This window comes from Orcinus orca, chromosome 1 (genome assembly GCF_937001465.1).
Source record: "Orcinus orca chromosome 1, mOrcOrc1.1, whole genome shotgun sequence".
In the NCBI taxonomy this organism is placed as follows: Eukaryota; Metazoa; Chordata; class Mammalia; order Artiodactyla; family Delphinidae; genus Orcinus; species Orcinus orca.
This window is the reverse complement of record NC_064559.1, coordinates 105,222,489-105,245,400: the sequence shown is the minus strand read 5'-3', so window position 1 is coordinate 105,245,400 and position 22,912 is coordinate 105,222,489. Positions and strand designations below refer to the sequence as shown.

Here is a 22,912-nt window from a genome sequence, read left to right as displayed (position 1 = left end):
TGGGATGAAAACTCTGTAAATAAGCCTTCGGGTTTGTAACATGCAGGGAGAAAAGAGCCGAGGCGAGATCTGGCCAGCCCAGGCTGTTCATTACATCTCACCTCCTCCAGCCGGCGCGATGTCAAGGATCCTGAGGCCAGGACTCACCGGCATTTGGGGACTCAGTGCAGAAGCTCTTCTGCATCTGAACCTTGAAGTAAACACAGCTCTAGTCGGGGCAGGAAGACTCCTGCCAGTGGAGATACTGAAGGGGAAAAAAAAGGAAAAAGAAAAAATAGGCTTCCCTGACCGGGAATCGAACCCGGGCCGCAGCGGTGAAAGCGCCGAATCCTAGCCACTAGACCACCAGGGAACCATTGAGGGGCCTCGACTTCGACTCTCCAGATGAAAACTGTAAAAGTAAAGATTACACTTCAGAGACCCGGAGAGCAGGAACGGAGATTTCCCAGAAGCCCAGGGCTGAATGCAGCTGTGCAAGGCTCCCAGCCCTTGCCCGGCTGCTCATCACCCTTCACATCTGCAGTCTTGGGCGACGCTGTGGGCTCTGACACAGGACACAAGGTCCGTCCTGGTCTAGCTTCAGCGCTGTGTGCTGCGAGCCAAGGTCATGCTCTCTTTCTGAACCTCGGTTTACTCTTGAGTCGGGTGCCGACTGCGATGTCAGCAGGTGATGGGCGGATCCGTCCACTTCCTGATGTCTGCCCTGGGTCTGGGGGCTCTCCTGGTTAACGGCACCGGTACGGGCTCCTTCCCCTCCGCGACCAGCTAAGTTAGGGGAGCCTGACATTGTTCATTTCCGTGTCTTTGGCTCGAGTCCCCGGTGCACAGTTGGGTTCGGTCTCTTTCGTTCCGTCACGCAAATCAAACTGTTGCGTAAGTGTGGCGAGGTGGGGGAAAGCCAAGTGTGAAGGGATGAACTTGTGTGAAGCCAAGCCAGGGATGAACTCCTTGGTTTCCAGAGACATAACTCGCGTGAACATGTGCAAGAGATTTAGGCGCCTGCTTAGGAGGTGAGGGGATTTCCGGATGTAAAAATGAGCCGAAGTCAGCCTTGTCCTTTGCGCACTTGGGTCAGCTGGCTGTGGCCTGGACTCCGCAGCGACTCAGAGCGGAGAAAGGAGGGCTGGCTCCTAGCGCTGAGCAGGCTCTCAGGCAGCAACGGAACTCCTGGCCTGTACCTTGGGGATGGAAAATGCAGCTGCGCCCGCTGCCTCAGCCCCTGCATTTCGGCCGTTTTGCTTTTTTGAAAGGGCAGATAAAAGTTTCAGAAAGGAAGAACGTTTGTTTCCGCCTAGTTTCGAACCGGGGACCTTTCGCGTGTGAGGCGAACGTGATAACCACTACACTACGGAAACACGGCAGGTGCTATGGCTTAGTGACACATCCCTGAAATCCGTAGGTCCTGCCACCACTGCCCTACTCGCCAACTTTTTAAACTGAAGAATGAACCTTGAAGCCCCAAGACCTCTCAGGCAAGGACACTGCGGCTTCCGAGAGGCCCTGGTTTTAGGGTTCCGAGCCTGCCCCGAAGGGAGGACCCCCGAGCCTCCCACAGTCGGCCTTTGGGCTCCCGCACCGACCGCAGAGTCCTCGGATCCACAGCTATGCCCCCGAGTGCAGGAGTCGCCCCCGCTGACTCCTCAGCTCCCAGAAACCGCGGGAGCCGGGGGTTCGCGCAAGTGCCCTTTGGGCCTGAAGGGAAAAGGTAGAGAATTAGGTTCATTCCAGTGAGCTTCTCTCTCTCTGGAGCTGATCCTGTGGGTCCCAGCTGCATTTCTCCAAAGCCTTCAAATAGAATTCCTTTAATCCACACTTGACTTAGTCGTTTTCAGGGTGAATGCCAGCTTGCTACAAACACCCCGTCAAAACTGAAGGAGGAAATCTACAACTTCCAGGTAAATTCTATTTTCTTCCTTTGATTTCTTCAAACAACAACAACCAAAAAGGTCACTGGTACATACTTGCACTTTTCTTATAATACTTAAGGTATGTCTGACTATCTATGAAAAGCTCTTGCTATAGATACATGTGCAAGAGATTGTCTACCATGAGCTAAACAATCGTCATGCCTGCCCAGGGTCCAAGAAGCTGATGAAGCTGGATCCAGTCCCCCACTGCCTTTAGATCACCAGTTAGATCACCATCCAAACCAACCAGTTTTCCAGATGCAGGTCACTAATATGAGGGAGAAGAGGTCAGCTAAACAATGGTAATTTGTTCTGGGGAATGTTGAAGGTCAGCACTGGTACAGTTAGAAGGGGAAATAAAAGACTTCACAATAAGGATAATAGCAGCTTTCTCGAGCTTTACTGAGTGACCAGCACTGTTCCTCAGTGCTTTACTCTGGAATAACTTATTAAGCCCACATAACAACCCTGGAAGATAGTGTAGGACTTTACCACCCCTTGTTACAGATGAGAACACTGAGGCACTGAAAAGCTGAGCTAACCTTTTCAGGGTCTCACCCCCGTGACAGTGAGAGCCAGCACTCAGGCCCAGGCACTTTGCCTCCAGAGCCCTTCCCCTTGGCCACCATGCTCACGGGTAACTGAGAAAACTTCACTGAGATTTGCATCCCTTCCTTGTTCAACCTCCAAGATTTCAAAAGGAAAAGAAGTTTGAAGGGTAGGCCTACAAAACTCCCCAAACTAATTAATGAAATGAAGAAGAAGAAGAGGAGATAGAGGAAATGGGCCCTTTGGAGAAGCAACGACGTTAGACGCAGAGAGAATGACAATGAGCTTGTTAAAGACATACTAACTGGAAACTATTTAAAGACTAAGAAGGACCTATCTTCCAACAATTGAAGGCCTAAACTGTCCCTTTCCGTGGCAGTCTCCACCCAACAATACATTTCAAAGCTACCAATATAGTATATACAGTTGTGAATATGAAAATCATACTTCAACATTAGTAGTAAAGAAGATTATTTTTGAATTTTCTTTATTTTTATACAGCAGGTTCTTATTAGTAATTTTATACATATTAGTGTATATATGTCAATCCCAATCTCCCAGTTCACCCCACCACCACGAACCCCTTTGCCACTTTCCCCGCGTTGGTGTCCGATGTTTGTTCTCTACAGCTGTGTCTCTCTTTCTGTGCTACAAACCGGTTCATCTGAACCATTTTTCGAGGTTCCACATATATGCGTTAATATACGATATTTGTTTTCCTCTTTCTGACTTACTTCAAGTACTAAAGAGACTTTGAATGAGTTAGCTCACATGGATCCTAATAAAAATGGGAAACAGTTATTAGGATGTTGTCATTAAAAAAAGACAGGATTTATAAAAGAGCCAGAAGTGAGAAGAGAGGAAACACACACACACACACACACACTCACACACACACACACAAGCCTGGGAAAGGGGAGTTTTCCCTTTCCTTGAGGAACAGATAGCTGAAAGCCATCAAACACCTAGTCTGGACGGGTTAATCTCGTGACGTTCCGAACTAATCAGGTAAACGCTTTTGGCTATGTGTGGAGGCTCCAAAAATTCTTCAGAGTTTAGCGGTGACGTGAATGTGGTGGCTTTTCTTTGTGGACGACCTGCCAGTGTCCTCCCTTTGGCACCTCTGAGTTACTTAAGCCTAATTGAACTACTTTCCTCATCAGAATTTCTCAATTTCATATACCCTCCCCCTTCCTTGACTCATATTGATTCTTAACAGAGCAAGATTTGATCATGAACACTTGCTTCTCTCTTTGCCGCAGTATTAACAGTGGAATGTCAGCTTAGGGTCATGGTTGTGAGCAGCATATAAGTAAGTAGTCAGACATCCAATACTGAAGGGAAGCCAGAAATCTGAGGACAGCAAAAATATCCCAGTAACTACTTTGAACTTACTTTTCCTCCTAGCCCAGGACAAAGCAGAAGAAAAAGTATCAACATCACTTTAACAATAACCAAGTGGCATTAAACTTTTAAAAACTTAGGCATAATATGCATAAAGTACAAAGAGTGTACAGTTCCCAAAGCATTACCAGTGTACACCAACGTGAATAACTGATGAAGCAACCTGAATAACTAAGGTATGGAAAATGACCAGACCACAAGAGGCTTCCTCATGACTCTTCCCATGCAGGAGCTCAGAGGACTCACGCACATACCCCTCCCAACCTCTCTGCCTGTCACTTTCACATAAATTGCATCACAGGGCATGCACTGGGGTTGGGGGCCTGGGGGGGCATGGGTCTGACTTCTTTCACTCAGCATCATGTCTATGAAATTTAACCCTATTTTTCACGTAGTTCTTTGTCTCTGTGTAGTCGTTGTAAGAATATAACTCTCCATAGATTTCTACTGTTGGACATTTCAGTTGTTTCCAGTTGAGGATATTCTGAAAAGGTATGAACATTTTTTTTTTGACTTTTGGTGGACATACTCATTTTTCTAGGGCACCCCATTCCAGCAGAATAGTGCCAGTGTTGACTTTAAAAATAATACTTTTGGGGGCATCCCTGCTTCCGCACTGGTTAAGAATCCGCCTGCGAAGGCAGGGGACACGGGGTCGAGCCCTGGTCCGGTAAGATTCCACGTGTTGAGCAGCAGCTAAGCCCGTGCAGCCCAGCTACTGGGCCTACGCTCTAAAACCCAGGAGCCACAAATACTGAGCCCTAATGCCACAACTACTGACGCCTGCACGCCGAGAGCACAGGCTCCGCAAGAAGAGAAGCCACCATGACGAAGAGTAGGCCCCAATCACTGCAACTAGAGAAAGCCCTCACCCAGCAACGGAGACCCAATGCAGCCAAAAACAAAGAAGCAAAATAAATGTAAAAAATTTATAAATATAAAAATATATAAAAGTTGGGGGTTTTTTTGTTTTTTGTTTTTTTCCAGCAAAAAGGGTTTATTCAGGAATAGCAGAAGAATTGCAATTCAGGACAAGCAAGCTATAGCAAAAGCCATAGGCAAGTCCCACAAACAAAGGACAGGAAGGAAACTTACTTTACACAGAAAGAGGAGGAAGCTGAGGGAGGTTGTTGTGAACCCAAGCCCATTGGAGAAAAGTGAAAGTTCAGGGTGATGACGGTTTCTCATTGCCAAACTGCTGATTTCTTGCAGGAGATGCAACGTACATGTTTTTCTGTTGGGGCCTGTAATCGATGATTCTTTCCTATTGATGCTTCTTCTGTTTGGGTCTGTAATTGATGATACTTCCTGTCTTTGGACTTGAGTGGTACCCCATGGGAGCTCCCACTTCTGGTCTCCCGACTTCATTTTAGCAACGTTTCCCTTTTTAGTTTTCAAACCCGTTACAAGGAATTTTGAATTTTCTAGTTTAATCTACTTTAATATTTTAGGAGACTTACTACATCAAAATATTAGCATTACAACCTGTGGCCCTAGCAACTTTCAAGTGTTCAGTAGCTACATGTGGCTTGTACCTATCATATTGGAGAGCACAGGTCAAAGGTGTAGCACAGCTAAAAGTACGATTTCTGGGCCACAGCATATAACTGTGTATGTATGACCCTCAGCTGATGCTGCCAAATTTTTTCCAACCTGTTGAACTTTTTTATACCCTTTCCAGAAATGAATAAGAATTTCCAGTGCTCTCCATCCTGTCAACATTTGGTTTTGTTTGTCCTTTTTTGTTAAAAGTAAGCTTTAGGGCTTCCCTGGTGGCGCAGTGGTTGAGAGTCTGCCTGCCAATGCAGGGGACACGGGTTTGTGCCCCGGTCCGGGAAGATCCCACATGCTGCAGTGGCTGGGCCCGTGAGCCATGGTCGCTGAGCGTGCGCGTTCAGAGCCTGTGCTCCGCAACGGGAGAGGCCGAAACAGTGAGAGGCCTACGTACCACCAAAAAAAAAAAAAAAGTAAGCTTTATTGAGGTGTAATTTACATAGTAAAATCTGCCAACATTAGATTATCCTACATTCTTTTCAATGATATCATTTCTGTGCAAAGCTGGATTTTGGTGCTTGCTGTGATAAAAAGCAAGGACCATGCAAAAATGAATGTGTAACGAGAAGCAAGGAGGCGACTGAGAAGGTTTCAGAGGTTGTGCAGTGCGCAGCATTAAGGTTATGATTCTGCTGTGTCAGAGCAGTGAAAACACAAGCCACGCTACTGAACTTTTGTAAAGCGAACACATAAGAATAGCCACAGCACCAGCCAGAAACCTACAAAATATAGAAACATATGTGAACCCAGAAAACAACAGCATTCCCCAAAGAAAGCGCTCTTGTCAGCCAACCTATCAGGAAATCAGGGCAAACGGGAAGCACAAAGACAGAGAGAATTTGCAGGCAACCAAAGATGATTCGTTAATTAAATCAATTTAATGTTAGTCAAAGGATTAAAGTTAACTCTAGGTCTTGAATTTGTAATTTAAGCTGACACATGATGGAACATGAGAATGTTGGAATCATATATTCGTATATATGGAATCACATATTAGATGACACCTAAAAATGTTTGCCAGAAATTGTAAGCGGAATAATTGAGTCGTCTGGTTTCTAGAATTACAAGTATTCATTCCTCTTTAAAGATATTAGTATATTTAATCTACTTGGCTAGTATATTTAATATACTTCAACACATAAATTTAAATGATTTTTTCAATGACATTGAAATCTTCCTGAATGTTTCCTTATTTAACTGGTACAACCAGTATAAGAAATTTAGGAAGTCCAACTTAACTCAGATGTTCAAGCTAAAATAAAGCCAAGACTTACATTCCAGAATATTATACCACCATTATTTTCTACATTATAAGATAATCTGAAAAAAAATATGTAGTCATTTTTAGACCAAAATTATTAAACCAATCTAAGTTTTATGAGTAACCTTGATAAAAACACACCACATGACATAAACATTTTAAATTTCGTTATATATAAAATGTATAAATTATTTAAATTGCTTAAAAGTATTAAGGGTCGTCTTTGTAATCAATTTCATTTCATTTCTCACTGTTCTTCCCAGTAATCAAGACCATTAATTTACTCTACAGCTAAATCTGTTATAGTTCCTTGTCACCAATTCAACAACAAAATTTTTCTTCATATAAATACCACATTGAAAGCATAATTAGTAATGCATTTTTCCCAGAAATTCTTAATTCTCTTATTTTATATTTACATAAGTGATTATTACTTTTCTGAAATTAATTGGGAAATTAATTTTTAATTAATTTAAATTTTTAGAGGCCAAATTTGTCTATTCTATCCTAAGGAATAGAAAGTATATTGTTTTGTTTCTGAGAAAATATATTTAAAGGTAAAAAAATTTATCAAACTAGTGGGCATTATTTAAGGTGAAAGCAGAGGCAATGATATGTATTAACAGCAACAGACAGTGAGGGAAACAAAATGAAATAAGTAAGCCACATTAGGTCCTTGAAGGAAGCTCATTAGTGAAAATCGGAGTACTTCTGTGATATGCTTTTGAGTCTCCAGGGTATGTATCTGTGCATGACGTCATTGCTCCTCATCCATCTGTATTAAGGACTGAACTGGCTTACAGTTCTGGAAGGTTTAAACTTGACTTGTAGGGTTGCCACAAGTGCTCATGTTGCTGACTTGGTTGCTTGTTTGTAATGATGTGTCTTTCCTCTGCTTACTGTAGTCTGAAGTAAGCAATCCCTAAAGGACATTTGTTTGAATTTTTTCAGTTATTTAGAAACTTGAGTATACCAATGAAAAGAAACCTGCGTATTCCAAGCTAAAAATTCAATACTCTTCCTGTAATAATCCCCTTATTACTGTGGAGCTCCTTATGAGGGAACCATTGCATATTAAGATCATCCTTATTGTAGCTACTACACTTTTGCAGTTATTGACAAGGATTGCATTGGCCCACGCGGTTTTTACCAAATAGTGGAAAGACAAGAGGTGGACAGCTTCTCACTGCTGCGGTGTCACATACCAGGAAATACCAGAATCCTCAGGACAAGCATCAGACAAAAAAGACTCATGGTCCAGATTAGCTGTCATCTTCTACCTAACAGGGAATGGATCCCTGTCAACCACCACCAAACAGGGATTATCCCCAGAAGTTCACTTCCTAGGATTAAAACCAGAATCCTGCACTGAGAGGAGAAATTAGTGATGCACAAATGAGACGGAGAGAGAGAAAATACCCTTGTCCAGTAACCACACAGTATGTAAAAGCCAAAATACTCAATTTCTGCACATGAGATTTAACAGAACAGAGGAAACATGAGCTAATAACTCTAAGGGTCCAGGTCTGAAGCAGGAACCTGTGGGGGGCAGGATTCTGTTGGCTCCCACAATGTGTCTTACATGGGCTAATTTTTATAGTCACAGCCAAAAAACACAGAAACAAACAAACAAACAAAAAAACTGACAAGGAATAACATAGAAACACTTATTCCCATGCTAATTCCCCTTTTTATACGAGGAAGGACAGGCATTAGATTGTTTTCATCAAATTAAAATTATAAGCAAAATTTATAAATAAAAGAGAAAAGGGGAGAAGGAAAAAACCTCTGGGATCAGTGAGATTCTTCTCTTTGGATAAGTTGCTTGGCAGGACGTTATCAAAGAGGTCATTCTGGGCAGTCTTCTCTGGACCCTGTTGGCTAGGTCAGCAGAGAAAACAATTACAGTTCTTGGAGAATTTTAAAAATAATCAATGTTGAGCTTTTGAACATATGCAATAGAATATCTCTGTGTAATGCCCACAATGTCCCTCTGTTGTCCTTCCCCTTAGTTATGTCGGGAGGGCACTGCTCCCTTTATTAGTTAGACTATCATAGAGAGATGTATAGAAAGATTTCCGTGTTGGCAAGTAAATGAAGAAAGGGACATTGAAAGACTGGAAAATAAAATGGAATATGATTTAGTCCCAATTCTGTGGAAGGAAAATTTGAAGGATTTACCAACATTAGAAACACTAAAGGTAGCACTTGGACTTCCAGGTCCCTACGCTATGGAAACACATGCTCGAGTGGTCAGAGCTGTGTGTACGATAATGAGGGTTGCAGCATATTCGTCATCGTGAAACCATGAAACCAAGTAATACACAACCATGGAAGAAAGGCCTTTATCAAAAATAATGCAGAGGAGAATTATGATGATGAGTTCACTGCTAACATCATTCATAGAACAATTACTAACGTTCACACATGAAAAGTTTAAGACACATAAAATATGGCTTTCTTGTCCAAGTCTATAGACTTGGCCGAATAAAGACTATCCCACCAGACCGTGGATTCCTGAATCTCTTTCAGGAGGCCGTAAATTAGGCAAGTATAGAGGCCAATAGAGACGATAGACAATAGAGCTGGGAAGGGGAGTGTGGCCCAAGACTGGCAGCAGTCAGGAGGTGGACAGGACCCCAAACTGCATTCGGTAAATTTTGTGGGAGCAGATGTACAGGTAATAATCAGCATGGAACACCGGGAATGGTAATCAACACGGAAAACGCTGAATGAGTTCTAAAACTTCTCCCACCGTCCCTGGGTGGGCTCGAACCACCAACCTTCCCATTAACAGCCGTTCGCGCTAACCCACTGCACCACAGAGACAGCAGCACGTGACTCTTCCGGACTCTCTGTGGAGTAGACACTTACGAATTCCCAGGATGTGCCGCCTTTCTCGCAGGAAAATTGTACCAGTTCCACAGCCTCAGAAAAAAGGACGGTTTAGAGCAGTTAATCACACTGGACCTGAGACTGGGTCAAGGTCAGGAAAAGACAACACTAAGCCCTATTATCATAGGGCAGCCACGCATGCAGACAATTCTGACAAGCACTTGAGAATACTCCCCCCGCCTTTGCCGCATTTCCCATCTGCTCCTCTCATCCTCCCACTCACTACAGGGAAGGATTCGTCCTCACCTTTGTGTCCTGTCAGAACCCTTTACGCTCCCTGCAGGGCACAGAGACCCAGGCAACAGCCAAGGGGCAGCTGCACTTCCCTGAAGGGCCTTTCCCCAGGTAGGCGGTTCCAGCGCTCAGGCTGACCCAAGACCCCACTGCCCGCCAAGGCAACCGGGAGGAGACCGGAGGGCAGCCGGTCCGGGGGGATTCCTACTAGCACAGAACGTGCCTGGCCTGCACTTCGGGGGCAGCTGAATAAAACTCCTCCTGAAGCTTCTCTACAGCCTGAAGAGAACGGATTTCAGGTTCCTGAAAGGGCAAGGGGGCGGCCCCGCGAGGACAAAGGCTTCCCCTGGTCTTGGAGGACAAGTCCCGCAGAAGCTGGCTTTGAGAGACACGCCAAACGAAAGGAGCAATCTTGAGTGGAGATGTCTGCAAGGAACTCTCAAGTGGTGTCGCCATTCTTATATACGGAGAGAGAGTGAGAAACCCAACGTGGGAAAATGTTTACTGTGCACTTACGTATAGAATATACGATGTTATTACTCTTGCAACTTTTTTGTATGTTTCAAAGGGTTTTGGTTTTGGTTTTTCATGAATTTTTGGAACTCGAGTCCCCGATGCTCTTGGGATGAAAACTGTGTAAATAAGTCTTCGGGTTTGTAACATGCAGGGAGAAAAGAGCCGAGGAGAGAGCTGGCCAGCCCAGGCTGTTCATTACATCTCACCTCCTCCAGCCTGCGCGATGTCAAGGACCCTGAGGCCGGGACTCACCGGCATTTGGGGACTCAGTGCAGAAACTCTTCTGCATCTGAACCTTGAAGTAAACACACCTCTAGTCGGGGCAGGAAGAGGAAGACTCCTGCCAGTGGAGATACTGAAGGGGAAAAAAAAGGAAAAAAAAAAAAAAAGGAAAAAAGTCTTCCCTGACCGGGAATCGAACCCGGGCCGCAGCGGTGAAAGCGCCGAATCCTAGCCACTAGACCACCAGGGAACCATTGAAGGGCCTTAATTAGCGTTTCCAGTTGAAAGTTGTAAAAGTAAAGATTACACTTCAGAGACCCGGAGAGCAGGAACGAAGATTTCCCAGAAGCCCAGGGCTGAATGCAGCTGTGCAAGGCTCCCAGCCCTTGCCCGGCTGCTCATCACCCTTCACATCTGCAGTCTTGGGCGACGCTGTGGGCTCTGACACAGGACACAAGGTCCGTCCTGGTCTAGCTTCAGCGCTGTGTGCTGCCGAGCCAAGGTCATGCTCTCTTTCTGAAGCTCGGTTTTCTCTTGAGTCAGGTGCCGACTGGGATGTCAATAGGTGATGGGCGGATCCGTCCACTTCCCGCTGTCTGCCCTGGCTCTGGGGGCTCTCCTGGTTAACGGCACCGGTACGGGCTCCTTCCCCTCCGCGACCAGCTCAGTTCGTGGAGCCTGACATTGTTCATTTCCGTGTCTTTGGCTCGAGTCCCCGGTGCACAGTTGGGTTCGGTCTCTTTTGTTCCGTCACGCAAATCAAACTGTTGCGTAAGTGTGCCGAGGTGGGGGAAAGCCAAGTGTGAGGGATGAACTTGTGTGAAGCCAAGCCGGGGATGAACTCCTTGGTTTCCAGAGACATAACTCGCGTGCACATGTGCAAGAGATTTAGGCGCCTGCTTAGGAGGTGAGGGGATTTCCGGATGTAAAAATGAGCCGAAGTCAGCCTTGTCCTTTGCGCACTTGGGTCAGCTGGCTGTGGCCTGGACTCCGCAGTGACTCAGAGCGGAGAAAGGAGGGCTGGCTCCTAGCGCTGAGCAGGCTCTCAGGCAGCAACGGAACTCCTGGCCTGTCCCTTGGGGATGGAAAATGCAGCTGCGCCCGCTGCCTCAGCCCCTGCCTTTCGGCCGTTTTGCTTTTTTGAAAGGGAAGGTAAAAGTTTCAGAAAGGAAGAACGTCTGTTTCCGCCCGGTTTCGAACCGGGGACCTTTCGCGTGTGAGGCGAACGTGATAACCACTACACTACGGAAACACGGCAGGTGCTGTGGCTCAGTGACACATCCCTGAAATCCGTAGGTCCTGCCACCACTGCCCTACTCGCCAACTTTTTAAACTGAAGAATGAAACTTGAAGCCCCAAGACCTCTCATGAAAGGAGACTGCGGCTTCCGAGAGGCCCTGCTTTTAGGGCTCCGAGCCTGCCCAGAAGGGAGGACCCCCGAGCCTCCCACAGTCGGCCTTTGGGCTCCCGCACCGACCGCAGAGTCCTCGGATCCACAGCTATGCCCCCGAGTGCAGGGGTCGCCCCCGCTGACTCCTCAGCTCCCAGAAGCCGCGGGAGCCGGGGGTTCGCGCAAGTGCCCTTTGGGCCTAAGGGGAAAAGGTAGAGAATTAGGTTCATTCGAATCAGCTTCTCTCTCTCTGGAGCTGAAACTGTGGGTCCTAGCTGCATTTCGCCGAAGCCTTCAAACAGAATTCCTTTAATCCACACTTGACTTAGTCGTTTTCAGGGTGAATGCCAACTTGCTACAAACACCCTGTCATAACTGAAGGAGGAAATCTACAACTTCCAGGTAAATTCTATTTTCTTCCTTTCATTTCTTCAAACAAGAACAACCAAAAAGACAGGTCACTGGTACATACTTGCACTTTTCTTCTAATGCTTAAGATATGTCTATCTATGAAAAGCTCTTGCTATAGAAACATATGCAAGAGATGGTCTACCATGAGCTAAACAATCGTCATGCCTGCCCAGGGTCCAAGAAGCTGATGAAGTTGGATCCAGTCCCCCACTGCCTTTAGATCACCAGTTAGATCACCATCCAAACCAGCCAGTTTTCCAGATGCAGGTCACTAATATGAGGGACAAGAGGTCAGCTAAACAATCGGAATTTGTTCTGGGGAATGTTGAAGGTCAGCAGTGGTACAGTTAGAAGGGGAAATAAAAGACTTCACAATAAGGATAATAGCAGCTTTCTCGAGCTTTACTGAGTGACCAGCACTGTTCCTCAGTGCTTTACTGTGGAATAACTTCCTAAGTCCACATAACAACCCTGGAAGATAGTGTAGGACTTTACCACCCTTGTTGCAGATAAGAACACTGAGGCACTGAAAAGCTGAGCTAACCTTTTCAGGGTCTCACCCCCGTGACAGTGAGAGCCAGCACTCAGACCCAGGCACTTTGCCTCCAGAGCCCTTCCCCTTGGCCACCATGCTCATGGGTAACTGAGAAAACTTCACTGAGATTTGCATCCCTTCCTTGTTCAACCTCCAAGATTTCAAAGGAAAAGAAAATTGAAAGGTAGGCCTACAAAACTCCCCAAACTAATTAATGAAATGAAGAAGAAGAAGAGGAGAAAGAGGAAAGAGGACCTTTGGAGAAGCAACGACGTTAGACGCAGAGAGAATGACGATGAGCTTGTTAAACACATACTAACTGGAAACTGTCTATTTAAAGACTAAGAAAGACCTATCTTTCAACAATTTAAGGCCTAAACTTTCCTTTTCCATGGCAGTCTCTACCCAAGAATACATTTCAAAGCTCCCAATATAGTGTATACACATGTTAGTATGAAAATCATACTTCAACATTAGTGGTAAAGAGATTATTTTTGAATTTTGTTTATTTTTTATACAGCAGGTTCTTATTAGCAGTTTTATACATATTAGTGTATATATGTCAATCCCAATCTCCCAATTCAGCCCACCACCACAAACCCCTCTGCCGCTTTCCCCGCGTTGGTGTCCATACGTTTGTTCTCTACAGCTGTGTCTCTCTTTCTGCCCTGCAAACTGGTTCATCTGTACCATTTTGCTAGGTTCCACATATATGCGTTAATATACGATATTTCTTTCCCTCTTTCTGACTTACTTCAAGTAGTAAAGCGATTTTGAATGAGTTAGCTCACATGGTTCCTAATAAAAATGGGAGACAGTTATTAGGATGTTGTCATTAAAAAAGACAGGATTTATAAAAGAGCCAGAAAAGAGAAGAGAGGAAACACACACACACACGCACATACACACAAACACACACACAAAGCCTGAGAAAGGGGAGTTTTCCCTTTCCTTGAGGAACTGATAGCGGAAAGCCATCAAACACCTAGTCTGGACGGGTTAATCTCGTGACGTTCCGAACTAACAAGGTAAACGCTTTTGGCTATGTGTGGAGGCTCCAAAAATTCTTCAGAGTTTAGTGGTGACGTGAATGTGGCGGCTTTTCTTAGTGTACGACCTGCCAGTGTCCTCCCTTTGGCACCTCTGAGTTACTTAAGCCTAATTGAACTACTTTCCTCATCAGAATTTCTCAATTTCATATACCCTCCCCCTTCCTTGACTCATATTGATTCTTAACAGAGCAAGATTTGATCATGAACACTTGCTTCTCTCTTTGCCGCAGTATGAACAGTGGAATGTCAGCTTAGGGTCATGGTTGTGAGCAACATATAAGTAAGTAGTCAGACATCCGATACTGAAGGGAAGCCAAAAATCTGAGGACAACAAAAATATCCCAGTAAGTACTTTGAACTTACTTTTCCTCCTAGCCCAGGACAAAGCAGAAGAAAAAGTATCAACATCACTTTAACAATAACCAAGTGGCATTAAACTTTTAAAAAATGAGGCATAATATGCATAAAGTACAAAGAGTGTACAGTTCCCAAACCATTACCTGTGTACACCAACGTGAATAACTGATGAAGCAACCTGAATAACTAAGGTATGGAAAATGACCAGACCACAAGAGGCTTCCTCATGACTCTTCCCATGCAAGAGCTCAGAGGACTCACGCACATACCCCTCCCAACCTCTCTGCCTGTCACTTTCACATAAATTGCATCACAGGGCATGCACTGGGGTTGGGGGCCTGGGGGGGCATGGGTCTGACTTCTTTCACTCAGCATCATGTCTATGAAATTTAACCCTATTTTTCACACAGTTCTTTGTCTCTGTGTAGTCGTTGTAAGAATATAACTCTCCATAGATTTCTACTGTTGGACATTTCACTTGTTTCCAGTTGAGGATATTCTGAAAAGGTATGAACATTTTTTTTTTGACTTTTGGTGGACATACTCATTTTTCTAGGGCACCCCATTCCAGCAGAATAATGCCAGTGTTGACTTTAAAAATAATACTTTTGGGAGCTTCCCCGGTTGCACATTGGTTAAGAATCCGCATTGGTTAAGAATCCGCCTGCCAAGGCAGGGGACACGGGGTCAAGCCCTGGTCTGGGAAGATCCCACGTGTTGTGGAGCAACTAAGCCCGTGCACCCCAGCCACTGAGCCTATGCTCTAGAGCCCGTGAGCCACAACTATTGACCCGTCATGCCACAACTACGGACGCCTGCGCGCCAAGATCCCATGCTCCGCCACAAAAGAAGCCACCACGATGAAGAGTAGGCCCCAATCACTGCAACTAGAGAAAGCCATAGCCGAGCAACGGAGACCCAACGCAGCCAAAAACAAAGAAGCAAAATAAATGTAAAAACTTTACAAATGTAAAAATATATAAAAGTTGGGATTTTTTTTGTTTTTTTCCAGCAAAAACGGTTTATTCAGGAATAGCGGAAGAATTGCAATTCAGGACAAGCAAGCTATAGCAAAAGCCATAGGGAAGTCCCACAAACAAAAGACAGGAAGGAACTTTACTTAACAGAAAGAGGAGGAAGCTGAGGGAGGTTGTTTTGAAACCAAGCCCTTTGAAGAAAAGTGAAAGTTCAGGGTGATGATTGTTTCTCATTGCCAAGTTGCTGGTTTCCTGCAGGAGATGCAAGGTACATGTTTTTCTGTTGGGGCCTGTGATCCATGATTCTTTCCTATTGATGCTTCTTCTGTCTGGGTCTGTAATTGACGATACTTCCTGTCTTTGAACTTGAGTGGTACCCCATGAGAGCTCCCACTTCTGGTCTCCCGACTTCATTTTAGTGACGTTTCACTTTATTAGTTTTCAAACTTGTCACAAGGAATTTTGATTTTTCTAGTTTAATCTATTTTAATGCTTTAAGAGACTTAGTACATCAGACTAGTATCATTACACCTTGTGGCCCTAGCAACTTTCAAGTGTTCAGTAGCTACATGTGGCTTGTCCCTATCATATTGGAGAGCACAGGTCAAAGGTGTAGCACAGCTAAAAGTACGATTTCTGGGCCACAGCATATAACTGTGTATGTATGACCCTCAGTTGATGCTGCCAAATTTTTTTCCAACCTGTTGAACATTTTTATACACTTTCCAGAAATGAATAAGAATTTCCAGTGCTGTCCATCCTGTCAACATTTGGTTGTGTTTGCCCTTTTTTGTTAAAAGTAAGCTTTATTGAGGTGTAATTTACATAGTAAAATCTGCCAACATTAGATTCTCCTACAATCTTTTCAATGATATCATTTCTGTGCAAAGCTGGATTTTGGTGCTTGCTGTGATAAAAAGCAAGGGCCATGGAAAAATGAATGTGTAACGAGAAGCAAGGAGGCGATTGAGAAGGTTTCAGAGGCTGTGCAGTGCGCAGCATTAAGGTTATGATTCTGCTGTGTCAGAGCAGTGAAAACACAAGCCACGCTACTGAATTTTTGTCAAGGGGACACATAAGAATAGCCACAGCACCAGCCACAAACCTACAAAATAGGTGAGCCCAGAAATCTGTGAACCCAGAAAACAACAGCATTCCGCAACGAAAGCACTGTTGTCAGCCAACCTATCAGGAAATCAGGGCAAACGGGAAGCACAAAGACAGAGAGAATTTGCAGGCAACCAAAGATGATTCGTTAATTAAATCAATTTAATGTTAGTCAAAGTTTTAAATTTAACTCTAGATGTTGAATTTGTAATTTAAGCTGACACATGATGGAACATGAGAATGTTGGAATCATATATTCGTATATATGGAATTACATATTAGATGACACCTAAAAATATTTACCAGAAATTGTAAGCGGAATAATTGAGTTGTCTGGTTTCTAGAATTACAAGTATTCATTCCTCTTTAAAGATATTAGTATATTTAATGTACTTGGCTAGTATATTTAATATACTTCAACACATAAATTTAAATGATTTTTTCAATGACATTGAAATCTTCCTGAATATGTTTCCTTATTTAGCTGCTACAACCAGTATAAGAGATTTAAGAAGTCCAACATAACTCAGATGTTTAAGCCAAAATAAAGCCAAGACTTACATACCAGAATATTATACAACCATTATTTTCTACATTATAAGATAATCTGAAAAAATATATATAGTTATTTTTAGACCAAAATTATTAAACCAATCTAAGTGTTCTGAGTAACGTCGATAAAAACACACCACATGACATAAACATTTTAAATGTCATTATATATAAAATGTATAAATTATTTAAATTGCTTAAAAGTATTAAGGGTTGTCTTTGTAATCAATTTCATTTCATTTCTCACTGTTCTTCCCAGTAATCAAGACCATTAATTTAATCTACAGCTGAATCTCTTATAGTTCCTTGTCACCAATTCAACAACAAAAATTTTCCTCATATAAATACCACATTGAAAGCATAAGTAGTAATGCATTTTTCCCAGAAATTCTTAATTTTCTTATTTTATATTTACCTAAGTGATTATTACTTTTCTGAAATTAATTGGGAAATTAATTTTTAATTAATTTAAACTTTTAGAGGCCCAATTTGTCTATTCTATCCCAAGGAATATAAAATATATTGTTTTGTTTCTGAGAAAATATATTTAAAGGGAAAAAAATTTATCAAACTAGTGCTCATTATTTAAGGTGAAAGCAGAGGCAACGACATGTATTAACAGCAACTGACAGTGAGGGAAACAAAATGAAATAAGTCAGCCACATTAGGTCCTTGAAGGAAGCTCATCAGTGAAAATCGGAGTGCTTCTGTGATATGCTTTTGAGTCTCCAGGGTATGTATCTGTGCATGACGTCATTGCTCCTCATCCATCTGTCTTAAGGACTGAACTGGCTTACAGTTCTGGAAGGTTTAAATCTTGACTTGTAGGGTTGCCACAAGTGCTCATGTTGCTGACTTGGTTGCTTGTTTGTAATGATGTGTCTTTCCTCTGCTTTCTGTAGTCTGATGTAAGGAATCCCTAAATGACATTTGTTTGAATTTTTTCAGTTATTTAGAAACTTGAGTATACCAATGAAAAGAAAGCTGCGTATTCCACGCTAAAAATTCAATATTCTTTCTGTATTAATCCCCCTCATTACTCTGGAGCTCCATTTGAGGGAACCATTGCATATTAAGATCATCCTTATTGTAGCTACTACACTTTTGGAGAAATTAGTGATGCAAAAATGAGAGGGAGAGAGAGAGAGAGAGATAATACCCTTGTCCAGTAACCACACAGTATGTAAAAGCCAAAATACTCAATTTCTGCACATGAGATTTAACAGAACAGAGGAAACATGAGCTAATAACTCTAGGGGTCCAGGTCTGAAGCAGGAACCTGTGGGGGGGCAGGATTCTGTTGGCTCCCACGATGTGTCTTAGATGGGCTAATTTTTATAGTCACAGCCAAAAAACACAGAAACAAAGAAAAAAACAAACAACTGACAAGGAATAACATAGAAACACTTATTCACATGCTAATTCCCCTTTTTATACGGGGAAGGACAGGCATTAGATTGTTTTCATCAATTTAAAAGTATAAGCAAAATTTATAAATAACAGAGAAAACGGGAGAAGGAAAAAACCTCTGGGATCAGTGAGATTCTTCTCTTTGGATAAGTTGCTTGGCAGGACGTTATCAAAGAGGTCATTCTGGGCAGTCTTCTCTGGACCCTGTTGACTAGGTCAGCAGAGAAAACAATTACAGTTATTGGAGGATTTTAAAAATATTCAATGTTGAGCTTTCGAACAAATGCAATAGAATATCTCTGTGTAATGCCCACAATGTCCCTCTGTTGTCCTTCCCCTTAGTTATGACAGGAGGGCACTGCTCCCTTTATTAGTTAGACTATCATAGAGAGATGTATAGAAAGATTTCCGTGTTGGCAAGTAAATGAAGAAAGGGACATTGAAAGACTGGAAAATAAAATGGAATATGATTTAGTCCCAGTTCTGTGGAAGGAAAATTTGAAGGATTTACCAACATTAGAAACACTAAAGGTAGCACTTGCACTTCCAGTTCCCTATGCTATGGAAACACTTTCATGAGTGGTCAGAGGTGTGTGTACGATAATGATGGTTGCAGCATATTTGTCATCGTGAAACCATGAAAGCAAGTAATACACAACCATGGAAGAAAGGCCTTTATCAAAAATAATGCAGAGGAGAATTATGATGATGAGTTCACTGCTAACATCATTCATAGAACAATTACTAACGTTCACACATGAAAAGTTTAAGACACATAAAATATGACTTTCAGTCCAAGTCTATAGACTTGCCGAATAAAGACTATCCCACCAGACCGTGGATTCCTGGATCTCTTTCAGGAGGCCGTAAATTAGGCAAGTATAGAGTCCAATAGAGACGACAGACAATAGAGCTGGGAAGGGGAGTGTAGCCCAAGACTGGCAGCAGTCGGGAGGTGGACAGGACCCCGAACTGCATTCGGTAAATTTTGTGGGAGCAAATGTACAGCTAATAATCAGCATGGAACACCGGGAATGGTAATCAACACGGAAAACGCTGAATGAGTTCTAAAACCTCTCCCACCGTCCCTGGGTGGGCTCGAACCACCAACCCTTCTATTAACAGGCGATCGCACTAACCCACTGCACCACAGAGACAGCAACACGTGACTCTTCTGGACTCTCTGTGGAGTAGACACTTACGAATTCCCAGAATGTGCCGCCTTTCTCACCGGAAAATTGTACCAGTTCCACAGCCTCAGAAAAACGGACGGTTTAGAGCACTTAATCACACTGGACCTAGACTGGGTCAAGGTCAGGAAAAGACAACACTAAGCACTAGTATCACAGGGCAGCCACCCATGCAGACAATTCTGACAAGCACTTGAGAATACTCCCCTGCCTTTGACGCATTTCCCATCTGCTCCTCTCATCCTCCCACTCACTACAGGGAAGGATTCGTCACCTTTGTGTCCTGTCAGAACACTTTACGCTCCCTGCAGGGCACAGAGATCCAGGCAACAGCCAAGGGGCAGCTGCACTTACCTGAAGGGCCTTTCCCGAGGTAGGGGGTTCCAGCGCTCAGGCTGACCCAAGACCCCACTGCCCGCCAAGGCAACCGGGAGGAGACCGGAGGGCAGCCGGTCCAGGGGGATTCCTACTAGCACAGAACGTGTCTGGCCTGCACTTCGGGGGGAGCTGAATAAAACTCCTCCTGAAGCTTCTCTACAACCTGAAGAGAACGGATTTCAGGTTCCTGAAAGGGCAAGGGGGCGTCCCCGCGAGGACAAAGGCTTCCCCTGGTCTTGGAGGACAAGTCCCGCAGAAGCTGGCTTTGAGAGACACGCCAAACGAAAGGAGCAATCTTGAGTGGAGATGTCTGCAAGGAACTCTCAAGTGGTGTCGCCATTCTTATAGACGGAGAGAGAGTGAGAAACCCAACGTGGGAAAATGTTTACTGTGCACTTACGTATAGAATATACGATGTTATTACTCTTGCAACTTTTTTGTATGTTTCAAAGGGTTTTGGTTTTGGTTTTTCATGAATTTTTGGAACTCGAGTCCCCGATGCTCTTGGGATGAAAACTCTGTAAATAAGCCTTCGGGTTTGTAACATGCAGGGAGAAAAGAGCCGAGGCGAGATCTGGCCAGCCCAGGCTGTTCATTACATCTCACCTCCTCCAGCCGGCGCGATGTCAAGGATCCTGAGGCCAGGACTCACCGGCATTTGGGGACTCAGTGCAGAAGCTCTTCTGCATCTGAACCTTGAAGTAAACACAGCTCTAGTCGGGGCAGGAAGAGGAAGACTCCTGCCAGTGGAGATACTGAAGGGAAAAAAAAGGAAAAAAAAAAAGAAAAAATAGGCTTCCCTGACCGGGAATCGAACCCGGGCCGCAGCGGTGAAAGCGCCGAATCCTAGCCACTAGACCACCAGGGAACCATTGAGGGGCCTCGACTTCGACTCTCCAGATGAAAACTGTAAAAGTAAAGATTACACTTCAGAGACCCGGAGAGCAGGAACGGAGATTTCCCAGAAGCCCAGGGCTGAATGCAGCTGTGCAAGGCTCCCAGCCCTTGCCCGGCTGCTCATCACCCTTCACATCTGCAGTCTTGGGCGACGCTGTGGGCTCTGACACAGGACACAAGGTCCGTCCTGGTCTAGCTTCAGCGCTGTGTGCTGCCGAGCCAAGGTCATGCTCTCTTTCTGAAGCTCGGTTTTCTCTTGAGTCAGGTGCCGACTGGGATGTCAATAGGTGATGGGCGGATCCGTCCACTTCCCGCTGTCTGCCCTGGCTCTGGGGGCTCTCCTGGTTAACGGCACCGGTACGGGCTCCTTCCCCTTCGCGACCAGCTCAGTTCGTGGAGCCTGACATTGTTCATTTCCGTGTCTTTGGCTCGAGTCCCCGGTGCACAGTTGGGTTCGGTCTCTTTTGTTCCGTCACGCAAATCAAACTGTTGCGTAAGTGTGCCGAGGTGGGGGAAAGCCAAGTGTGAGGGATGAACTTGTGTGAAGCCAAGCCGGGGATGAACTCCTTGGTTTCCAGAGACATAACTCGCGTGCACATGTGCAAGAGATTTAGGCGCCTGCTTAGGAGGTGAGGGGATTTCCGGATGTAAAAATGAGCCGAAGTCAGCCTTGTCCTTTGCGCACTTGGGTCAGCTGGCTGTGGCCTGGACTCCGCAGTGACTCAGAGCGGAGAAAGGAGGGCTGGCTCCTAGCGCTGAGCAGGCTCTCAGGCAGCAACGGAACTCCTGGCCTGTCCCTTGGGGATGGAAAATGCAGCTGCGCCCGCTGCCTCAGCCCCTGCCTTTCGGCCGTTTTGCTTTTTTGAAAGGGAAGGTAAAAGTTTCAGAAAGGAAGAACGTCTGTTTCCGCCCGGTTTCGAACCGGGGACCTTTCGCGTGTGAGGCGAACGTGATAACCACTACACTACGGAAACACGGCAGGTGCTGTGGCTCAGTGACACATCCCTGAAATCCGTAGGTCCTGCCACCACTGCCCTACTCGCCAACTTTTTAAACTGAAGAATGAAACTTGAAGCCCCAAGACCTCTCATGAAAGGAGACTGCGGCTTCCGAGAGGCCCTGCTTTTAGGGCTCCGAGCCTGCCCAGAAGGGAGGACCCCCGAGCCTCCCACAGTCGGCCTTTGGGCTCCCGCACCGACCGCAGAGTCCTCGGATCCACAGCTATGCCCCCGAGTGCAGGGGTCGCCCCCGCTGACTCCTCAGCTCCCAGAAGCCGCGGGAGCCGGGGGTTCGCGCAAGTGCCCTTTGGGCCTAAGGGGAAAAGGTAGAGAATTAGGTTCATTCGAATCAGCTTCTCTCTCTCTGGAGCTGAAACTGTGGGTCCTAGCTGCATTTCGCCGAAGCCTTCAAACAGAATTCCTTTAATCCACACTTGACTTAGTCGTTTTCAGGGTGAATGCCAACTTGCTACAAACACCCTGTCATAACTGAAGGAGGAAATCTACAACTTCCAGGTAAATTCTATTTTCTTCCTTTCATTTCTTCAAACAAGAACAACCAAAAAGACAGGTCACTGGTACATACTTGCACTTTTCTTCTAATGCTTAAGATATGTCTATCTATGAAAAGCTCTTGCTATAGAAACATATGCAAGAGATGGTCTACCATGAGCTAAACAATCGTCATGCCTGCCCAGGGTCCAAGAAGCTGATGAAGTTGGATCCAGTCCCCCACTGCCTTTAGATCACCAGTTAGATCACCATCCAAACCAGCCAGTTTTCCAGATGCAGGTCACTAATATGAGGGACAAGAGGTCAGCTAAACAATCGGAATTTGTTCTGGGGAATGTTGAAGGTCAGCAGTGGTACAGTTAGAAGGGGAAATAAAAGACTTCACAATAAGGATAATAGCAGCTTTCTCGAGCTTTACTGAGTGACCAGCACTGTTCCTCAGTGCTTTACTGTGGAATAACTTCCTAAGTCCACATAACAACCCTGGAAGATAGTGTAGGACTTTACCACCCTTGTTGCAGATAAGAACACTGAGGCACTGAAAAGCTGAGCTAACCTTTTCAGGGTCTCACCCCCGTGACAGTGAGAGCCAGCACTCAGACC

General features: G+C 44.7%; 3 non-coding genes across 3 annotated transcripts; all 3 read right to left on the bottom strand.

The window, feature by feature from the left end:
• Positions 1-1,282: 1,282 nt before the first annotated feature.
• Positions 1,283-1,355, bottom strand: TRNAV-CAC (transfer RNA valine (anticodon CAC)). The gene has a single exon. It is a non-coding gene; the product is annotated as a tRNA-Val (tRNA).
• A 10,366-nt stretch (positions 1,356-11,721) lies between these two features.
• TRNAV-CAC (transfer RNA valine (anticodon CAC)) lies at positions 11,722-11,794 on the bottom strand. The gene has a single exon. It is a non-coding gene; the product is annotated as a tRNA-Val (tRNA).
• A 9,905-nt stretch (positions 11,795-21,699) lies between these two features.
• On the bottom strand, positions 21,700-21,772 carry TRNAV-CAC (transfer RNA valine (anticodon CAC)). The gene has a single exon. It is a non-coding gene; the product is annotated as a tRNA-Val (tRNA).
• Between the last annotated feature and the right edge of the window lie 1,140 nt (positions 21,773-22,912).